The sequence below is a fragment of the Myxocyprinus asiaticus genome, chromosome 9 (assembly GCF_019703515.2).
Source record: "Myxocyprinus asiaticus isolate MX2 ecotype Aquarium Trade chromosome 9, UBuf_Myxa_2, whole genome shotgun sequence".
Classification (NCBI taxonomy): Eukaryota; Metazoa; Chordata; class Actinopteri; order Cypriniformes; family Catostomidae; genus Myxocyprinus; species Myxocyprinus asiaticus.
This window is the reverse complement of record NC_059352.1, coordinates 42,446,937-42,457,532: the sequence shown is the minus strand read 5'-3', so window position 1 is coordinate 42,457,532 and position 10,596 is coordinate 42,446,937.

Genomic DNA, 10,596 nt, shown 5'->3' with positions numbered 1-10,596 from the left:
ATTCTCCAAGGGTATGCAAACTTTTGAGCACAACTGTATATATTGCCCCCCAAAAAAACTGAGGAGTGGACTTCATTTCAACAGGAGTCCACTCAAAAAAATAGCACTTTGGCAGAACTTGTTTCAATTGTGGACAGTGGTTCCACGCAGAGCCGAATGTAGGCATGGGCAGGGGTGGGCACCCAAACATGAGTCTTGCCCACCCAATCAAACATTTGGCAAACACGGTATAAAAATAACTTGGGGACAGGCTGTGCGTTGCAAAAATTGGCTATGTCTCGTTTGGAAGGCTGCATCCTCTGGAGGTCGCATTTGTCGGCCGCATAAGTCATCAAGTCTGTCTGGTTTCAGAAAAGCGAGTAGGACACTTCGAATGCAGCCTTCGAATGTGACCTTCTTTCACGGGAATTCGGAGAATGCATGAGGTGTATGCTTCGTGGGCACTCACAATCCACAATACTTTGCTTCAACGGAAATGTAAAAAAAAAATGATGCCAATTTGCCCGTAAATATGATGTTCAAACGCAAGGAATGTTAATTCCCATCCTAAGTTGAAGTACCTCAGTAGATGGTTGCAGAGTATATAATATGTATAATTAAATTAATATATAATTAAAATAAAGTATTAGACTAAAAGTACACCTATAAAATCTATTTTCTTTTCTCTTTACATCATTATAACTCTCCTAAAATGTACCTTATGCATTCCCTTCCAGAGGGACTTTGTTCCGTTCTCACTCAAAGCACTCGCGCTTGTTAAAGAGTGGCGTGCTGTCATAGCAACCATGTTACGTTCCATTTCCGTTTGTCCTACGAAGCCCATCTCGTTTAAACGAGGCTTTTTTAAAGGAGGACACTCGGTATAGTGCAGCCTTCAAAGGACGCATCCTACCTAGCACGCAGCCTTCGAAACGAGACACAGCCATTGAGAGTGTGCTGTAGACTACCCCAACCAATAACAAAATAGCACTGGAAATTTGTAGCATTTTTCTATTTTTGTCATTGGCCAAAGCAACGACACTTTCTACATTTAAGAGGTGACCAGGCTTCACTCTGTTATTGACCAAAGATGGCAATGCGAGCGACAGTGTTAATAAGGGATATTTTTGTGCAATGCAAAGGTTTTTAGTGCCCATAAAGAAGCCTGGTGGTGCTTCTAGCAGTAATCATGTGGCTCCCTCTTACCGCTAATCAAATATCTCCCTTTACCTCAGCTCCCCAAGATTGCACTGCGGTTGTTAGCGAAATACTGGACCTGAATTGTAAAGCACCATCCCAGCCAAAATTAGTTGGTGGTACCATTCAAGATCATGGCTTGAATACAGTAGTTGTGTTTTTGAAGACGCATGCTTCTGTGTCCCCTGTTGAAAGTTCGATGTCGCTGAAAATTTCTAACTTCTAGTTATTAGATTTGGTGGCTGAACCAAACAGACAGTTATAGATGTACACATCAGGACTCAATGACGGCCAAGTAGAACTGTGTCAGCAGCTCCTGTGGCAGGTTGAACTTCCTCAACTGGTGAAGTACATCCTCTGCTTAGCCTTCTTCACAATGGAGTCTATGTGGGCGTCCCACTTGGGGAGTGCAGGGGGATTTGTCCTGAAGTCCAATATCATCTCCACTGTTTTGAGTGTGTTCAGCTCAAGGTTGTTGTGACTGTACCAGACAGCCAGCTGATCCACCTCCTGTCTGTATTCAGAGTCGTCACCATCGCAGATGAAATGTAACATTTACCTATTTACTGTATCTATTTAAAAAAATAAACAATAATTTGTATGCCCTTTCCTTCCCAATTCGGAATGCCCAGTTCCTACTACTTAGTAGTTCCTTGTGGTGGCGCGGTTACTCACCGCAATCCGGGTGGCGGAGGACAAGTCTCAGTTGCCTCCACTTCTGAGACAGTCAATCCGCACATCTTATCACATGGCTCGTTGTGCATGACACTGCAGAGACACCAGCATGTGGAAGCTCATGCTACTCTCCGTGATCCACGTACAAATTACCACTCGCCCCATTGAGAGTGAGAACCACTAAACGCGACCATGAGGATGTTACCCCATGTGACTCTACCCTCCCTAGCAACCGGGCAAATTTGGTTGCTTAGGAGACCTGGCTGGAGTCACTCAACACATATAGTAGTAGTCAGCGTCAATACTCGCTGAGCTACCCAGGCCCCAACATTTAACTATTTAAATGAATATCAGATGCTAAAACTACATCGAATTATAGTCCTTACCAGGAATACCCTTTAACGTCTGTTGTTGTTTATGCTTGAGGACTTGCTATTGGCTGTTGTCATTGCATAATTAATGAGGTACATCTGTGCAGGTTTTGGGGAGTGTTTGGGGGTGTAATTAATTAATATTTAAAAGTTATTGGAGGTTAATAGTTATGTTTTAAGTTCCATTTAATGTTAATTATGTCGTTTTATGTTATGACATGGGTTTATTTATATTTATTTTTTAATGTGAGATTAGTTTCTCTGTGTTAGGTGTGATAATGTTTTAAAATATTACATTTATTTTATAGCTAATTTTGAGTTCTGGATCACTTGAACCAATATGTTTGGTAATTGATTCAGTGTTTCACATTGCTGCGAAATATCACAGACTGGTGATACCTGCTGATGAAATCATATAAATTGGGAAGTGAGATTGAAGCTTAGAGGCTCTGGTACTATATGAAACAAATGGTTTGTTAAAATTTCAAAGTTTTAATGAAGCATGATTCTTAGGTGTTCGTCACCTATTTAAGTTTGTTGAGGTCTGACATTTTGGTTGTTAGAGCAAGACATCAGTTTGATCATTACTAGCTATCTAGAACAGGAAAGCAATGTTTCACAGTTGTTAGTGGTCACTCCTTTTCAGTCAGTTTCCATGCTATACTACTATTAATGCCTTTTGCCAGAAGTGAGCATATTTTTATGTCAGCCGAGTTCAGCTGAGGTGTAGGCTAAAAGAGTGGGGGCCGTACTTGCATTCGTGGGGACTCTGATTTGTCTTTATAATTTGCTTTAAGGCTGTAATTCTAATTACTCTGAAAGTGTGTTGCTGTATTTTATTCCTTAGTAATGTAGGTAGTATACAAAGAATAAGGTTGCCAGGGCCCACTTCAATCTTATGATTTATGGTTTATCTGTTTATTTATTTCAATATATTTTTAATATGGGAAATATAGGTATAATGGGCCTTATAATCTTAACAATTACGCCATGTTATGCCAATTACAGAAATTAAAATAAATAGTCTGACTCCCCCTAGAACCTAGCTGAATTGGGTAAACCCAACTAAATTAAATGTCAATGTAACTAAAATAAATCTCTTTTATTTCTTTATAACTAGTGAAACTGAATGTTGCCACTGTTATCCCTGATGTTGTTTTAACTCAAATAAATAAAGTAAAATAAAGTACAATAATCATAAATCCTAACATATTACCTACATTGCGTAAGTGTTTTGTGTTAGGTGGATGATTTTAATGATTTCTCTCATTCTACTAGAATTTTTTAGTTCAATCAATTTATCTGAGCCTTTTTTTAGTCCATTTTAATTTAATCACTTTGTATACTTAAGTTGAATTAACAAGCGTATTTGCCAAGTCAACTCAAAAACATAGGCTGAATCAACTCAAATCAGTGTCAGTTAACTCCCAACATTTATTGCAAAATCTTCAATACTAAGAAATGTAAATTACTTTGAATCTAAAGACATGTTAGACAGACAATATCACCCTAACTGTTGTCCCAACCAGCTTAACAAATTTGTCTTAACAGACTATTTAATATTGAACAATGTTGCTGATTTGCCAGATCCCAGCATGCATTGCAGTATGCATATATTTTATGGTTAGTGTTAGTGTTATAGGCTTATTGTTTGCAGTCTGTGCAGTTGTTGTTTTTGACAAAACAGTGTTGGTTAATAGTTGTGTGATGATGTTCAGAGGTCATCTCTTTACTTAATTATGTTTCATAATTGTCACCATTACTGAGGTGTGTGTGTCAAATGTTGAGTTCTATGTACCTCCCTCACTAGTTATTATATACAATTGTATGTACTCTGTAATATGCTCATGCTTTCAAAGGCAAAGTTTTTGTGCTTTGCAGATGGTGTTTAGATATAGTGTTGAAGTGTATAAATGAAAAAGCTAGATTATTTATGTTGAAGTTGTTTGAATGAAACATATGTAGTTTACTTTTTTAAACCAAAGATTTTTTTAAATCGGCTTACCTGTTGTCTCAACAAGACTTTAGATTAAAAAAAAAATATATGTTTGTATATAAATGTAACCTGAGTCAAAAGCAAAAATAACAAATCTAATTGAGTCAACCCAACATTTTTACCACAGAAAAATTGATCTTTTTTAGGGCAATAAGTTTCCATAAAACCTTTATGTTCATTGAACTTGTCCGGGCTTCTTCTAAATATCAACATAACAAAACATTAAACACAAGTAAAAACAAAAGTAAAAACAAGTATCCCCTTTTCTATTCATTGTGCACAAAACACTTAACAAACACTTAATTTTAACATTTATTCTCTCTAACATGTTCCATGCAAAGCATGCCGGGAAATGGAAATCCTCTGCCTAGTTTCATCAATGCTACATTAACACCACAAAAGGTATTCATGTAGTCCTAACTCAGATGGATTAAGTAAATTTCCATTTTACATATTTAAATGGAATGCAATGAAATCAAGTTCTGACAAAATGTATTAGAACTGTATTGCTTTAGTTCATTTTAAGTAAATTGAACAAGTAGTAAAAAAAACATTTTTGTTTTTAATCGTATGTGTAACGACTAAAATTAGGTTACTGAAATGGTTCAGTAATTGAAAGCCAACAGGCATCAACATTTTACTTCAGTGAAAAGTTTAGGTGTAGGGATGGATTGACACAGGTTTGACATAACTGCCAATAGTGGCAGACATTTTTAGGCCTACTTACCAAAAGTTTGCGATTAAACTGTTTATGGGTAGTGGCAAATATTTACCAGTACTGGTAGATAATTGGCAATGTTACCCATATAACTGTTTTCCTGTGGCAGATATTTGCCAAAGGTTTGCCACAGAACTGTTTGCTAGTACTGGCAGATAATTGCTGAATATTCACCATAGAATTGTTTGCCAGTAGTGGCAGGTACAGTGCATTCAGAAAGTATTCAGACCCCTTCATTTTTTCACATTTTGCAGCCTTATGCTAAAATGCTTTAAATTAATTATTTTTTTTCACATCAATCTACACTCCATTCCCCATAATGACAATGATGATTTTTCTAACTTGATCTGGGGCACAGATCTGGGGAAGGCTACAAAAAATGTTTGGCTGCATTGAAGGTTCCCAAGAGCACAGTGGCCTTCATAATTCTTAAATGGAAGAAGTTTGGAACAACCAGGACTCTTCCTAGAGCTGGCCACCCAGCCAAACTGAGCAATCGGGTGAGAAGGGCCTTGGTAAGAGAGGTGTCCCCATGGTCACTCTGGTTGAGCACCAGAAATCATGTGTGGAGATGGGAGAAACTTGCAGAAGGACAACCATCACTGCAACACTCCACAGATCTGGGCTTTATGGCAGAGTGGCCAGACGGAATCCTCTCCTCAGTGCAAGACGCATTAAAAACAATTAATAAAAAAAAAAACACCTAAAGGACTCTCAGACTGTGAGAAACAAGATTCTCTGGTCTGATGAAATGAAGATTAAACTTTTTGGCCTCAATTCCAAGCATCATGTCTGGAGGAAACTAGGCACCATTCATCACCTGCACAAAACCATCCCAAAGGTGAAGCATGGCGGTGGTAGCATCATGCTGTGGGAGTGTTTTTCAGCGGCAGGGACTAGGGGACTGGTCAGGGTTGAAGGAAAACTGAACGCAGCAAAATACAGAGATATCCTTAATGAAAATCTGGTCCAGAGCACTTAATACCTCAGACTGGGCCGACGGTTCAGCAGGACAATGACCCTAAGCACACAGCCAAGACAATGCAAGAGTGACTTAGGGACAACTCTATGAATGTCCTTGAATGGCCCAGCCAGAGCCCGGACTTGAACCCAATCTCTGGAGAGACCTGAAAATGGCTGTCTACTGACAGTCCCCATCCAATCTGACAGTGCTTGAGAGGATCTGCAGAGAAGAATGGCAGAAAATCTCCAAATCCAGGTGTGCAAAGCTTGTCACATCATACCCAAAAAGACTTGAGGCTGTAATCACTGCCAAAGGTGCTTTAACTAACTACTGAGTTAAGGGTCTGAATACTTATGTCAATATGATATTTCAGTTTTTTCTTTTTAATACATTTATAAAAGTTATCAAAGATCTGATTTTTGCTTTGTCATTATGGGGTATGGATTATATATTGATGTGAAATTTTTTTTTATTTAAAGCATTTTAGCATAAGGCTGCAACATAACAATGTGAAAAAAATTAAAGGGTCTGAATACTTTCTGAATGCACTGTATATGCAGAATGTTCGACACATAACTGTCTGTTTGCCTGTAGTGGCAGATATTTGCCAAAGGTTTGCCATTACTGTTGGCCAATAGTGGCAGATATTTTCAGAACATCCACTACATAACTGACTGCCTGCAGTGACAGATTTTCCAAAGGTTTGCCATAACCGTTTGCCAAAATTTCCAGATATTTGCCGAACGTTCACCACAGAACTGTTAGCAAGTAGTGCCAGTAAACAAACAGCAGAAAAAGCTGATAAAACGTCCACGCCAAACACTGAAAAAGCTTATATAGCCATGCAAGTAGCTTTGGTGCGTAAGCTAAAAAACTTGGCACATATTTAAAGAAAGTTCACCATGTAACTGTTTGCCTGTAGTGGCAGATATTTGCTAAATGTTTGCCATGTAACTGTTGGCCTGTAGCAGATATTTGTAGAATGTTCCCCATATAAGTGATTACCTGCAGTGGCAGATATTTGCGAACTTTCATCACATAACTGATTGCCTACATTGGCAGATATTTGCCTAATGTTTGCCAAAACTGTTTGCTAAAAGTGGAAGATATTTACCAAAAGTTTGCTACAACTGTTGGCCAATAGTGGCAGATATTTGCTGAACATTCACCACATAAATGATTGCCTGCAGTGGCAGATATTTGCCAAAGGTTTGCCATAACTGTTTGCCAGTAGTAGCAGATATTTGCTGAATGTTCGCCATAGAATTGTTTGCCAGTAGTGGCAAAAATTTACAGAAAGCTCGCCATGTAACTGTTTGCCTGTAGTGGCAGATATTTGCCAAAATAAACTAATTAGCCAGTTCTGTTGATTTCTGAAACAACCCATATGACTTGATCTGAAAATGTGCAAGGTGTATCATAGTGGTTAAGATCTGGGCTGACCACCCAAAGGTTTTAGGTTCAAACCCCAGAAGGGGCACTCAACTCTAGGTTTCTTCAGCGAGATTGTCCTTGTAATAAATGTACTGAAGTATGCTTTGGATAAAGGTGTCTGCTAAATGACTTCCTACTTAGCTCACTTCATGATCATCTTACCCATATGCACTGAACTCAATCATCAAACAAATGACGCTCTACCACGACATATACAGCAGCTGTTTTTCCCTCTAGAATACATAGGCAACATATTACATATACATTTCATAACGGGCAATAAACAAAATATCTTTGTAAAATCCAATTAAGCAAATATTGGATGTAGCAGCAAGGGAGCAGAGAACTTAATATTTTATATAAGTACTGCTGTGTGAAAAAAACAAAAATAAAAAATGAAGCATTGCAGTATTGATTCACATCCCAACTGAGATGAGAGACACAGCTGGAGAGTGAGCGTGCATGGATGCTCACAGAATGGACAATATCAGGAGTTTGCTTGATCTCTGTAATTTCCCATAAACATATTTAAACATTCCACTGGCCTAAGGACTCCACATCTCTACACTGTAAAAAATCCAACTTCAGTTTTGTCAGATAAGCTAAATTTTAAGTTGATTGAACTATGTAATGTCAAAAAAAGTGAGTTTATTTAAAACAATCAATTAAGTCAACTTTTATGCCATTTAAGTCAGAGCAACTTACATTTTTAAACAGTGAGAACATACAATATCAAGTTTGGTGGTGAAGGTAGAACATACAGGCTTTTGAGCATGCTCAGTTTGATCACTAACTCTACAACACCCCCCTTTTTGAAACTTGTGCACCTCTGTGAAATGGAAGTTTAAATTTTACTGTTGTAAGCAGGGGCGGGTTTATGATTTCTGAGGCCCCAGGCAACCGATCAAGCTGGGGACCCATTTTGAAATGTTTTGCTTAAAAAATTACATAATATTTATTTTAAATCATAATTTTAAATTCATCCTATCAACCATTGTAGCCAAGTACATTAAAAATGTTTAATGAAATAAAAATCTAGTTAATTAATGCATGTTTTCCTGTTTTTCCACAACACAGTAATTAAAAAGGCAATATTTACCTACATAAATTTATACAAAACAAATTTTTTGAACAGGGTGTGCAAAACCTACTACAAGTAACATTTTGGAATTCAATTGATATTTATTAATTTTATAACCCAACAATTATTTATTGATGTCCAGTTTGCAATTATAATATGATACAGTATTTTTATTACTTTGAGGATTTGTTGTATACAATCGTAATATATTCCTGTCTTATTTACTTTACTTTCACCTGGAGCTTATATTCTGATGCTGAGGCTGTATTTTATGTAAGCATTGTAGGCAACATTCGTAACTAACAATAAACATACAAAGCACACTAGAGCAGAAGGAAAAAAACCATTGCCGTTTATCAAGTGCTGAAATTTGCTTGTTGCAGAACAATCTGGAATAATTGTAACAGTCCCCTATTTGCAACCTGAACTTGTTCAGAATGTTAAATCTTTGTGACACCTGTGCTAAAACAAACAAACAAACAATCTAGACACAGTTCAACGACTGATACAGAATGCAGGTGTCTCGGCATGCATTTTTGCAACCTGAAACTCTCATTAACTTGACACAGAGTCTAAAAATGTGCCAGTCCTCCATGAGACACTGAAGAAACAGTGAGATGCAGTGCAGCAGGTATGGACGTTCGTCCAGCATGTTTACACAGGATAACAATGGCAAAACAGAGCAGACATAGGCAAATACACTTTCGGTGTTAACAGCCCCTTAACTCATCCGTTTGCGCATATCTGTGAGTGAGAGTGCGTGCGCAAAACAATTTTGGATGGCCTATATATTTTTTCATAAATTACAAACCCGAACCCTACTTAAAAAAACTCAGCTGTCCCGACACCAGCAGCTTCTAATGTGAACCGCTCCAAGAGCGCTGACAACAGCGTATTCGCGCGTGTACCAAGAACAACATGTCACACCTCAAGCATTTTTTGGTGAGCTTTCCTACCAGGGCGGGGGCCCCCCCGATGTCTGGGGCCCCATGCAATTGCGTGGTTTGCATGGTGGTTAAAACCGCTACTGGTTGTAAGCCAGGCTCAACCATGGAAAATCAGGAAATATGTGGGACATTAAATCTTTTATTTTGACTTATATCTTTAATGATGTTATCCATTTGTTAAAATCATGGAAAGGTCTTGAAAATTCATGGGTCGGGGCCTGGGTAGCTCAGTGGTAAAAGACGCTGGCTACCACCACTGGAGTTCGCTAGTTCGAATCCCAGGGCGGGCTGAGTGACTCCAGCCAGGTCTCCTAAGCAAACAAATTGACCCTGTTGCTAGGGAGGGTAGAGTCACATGGGGTAACCTCCTCGTGGTCGCTATAATGTGGTTCGTTCTCAGTGGGGTGCGTGGCGAGTTGAGCGTAGATGCCGCGGTGGATGGCATGAAGCCTCCACACACGCTATGTCTCCGTGGCAACGCGCTCAACAAGCCACGTGACAGTCTCAGACACGGAGGCAGCTGGGATTTGTCCTCTGCCACCCGGATTGAGGTGACCACGAGGACTTAAAAAGCGCATTGGGAATTGGGCATTCCAAATTGAGTGAAAAAAAAATTCATGGGTCAAAATCTGGTTGAACCTTGTAAGGCTGAGCACTATGAACTTTGCATTGTTGCACCTGCTACTGAGCATGCCCACTGGAGAAGCATTGTGGCTGAAGACACTACCCACAATCCCCTGCTCTTGAATTTATTTAAGTTTGTTTGGGCAAAGCGTGTCTACTTATGAGGATATGTAAATAATCTGTTTTTAATTAATATATGTTTTTGCTCTTGTGTTTTTAATTATGTTTTGCTGTAAAAAGTGTTTTGTTAAAGTCACCATCAGGGTAATTAGTGTTCGCTTTGATGAAGTTTCTTTATATATAAAATTGATCCAACTCTTATAAGTTTGAAGTTCTTGTAACCTCACCATTTTAGTTAGACCAACTATTTGATCTCTTGGGGGATAACTCATACATGACCTTCTGTAAAATATAGATCTGGTTAAAAATATTTTGTATTATATTATTTGAAAGTTATGGACAGCTATACTTAAAAATTCAAATTTATTGAACTCAATGATCATTGATATTTTTGAGTTCACTGAACTTTTTGTATTAAATTCATGGAACTTAAAATCCAACTTGAATTGTTAAGTTGATAAAACTAATTTGCCTGAAGTTGAGTAAATGC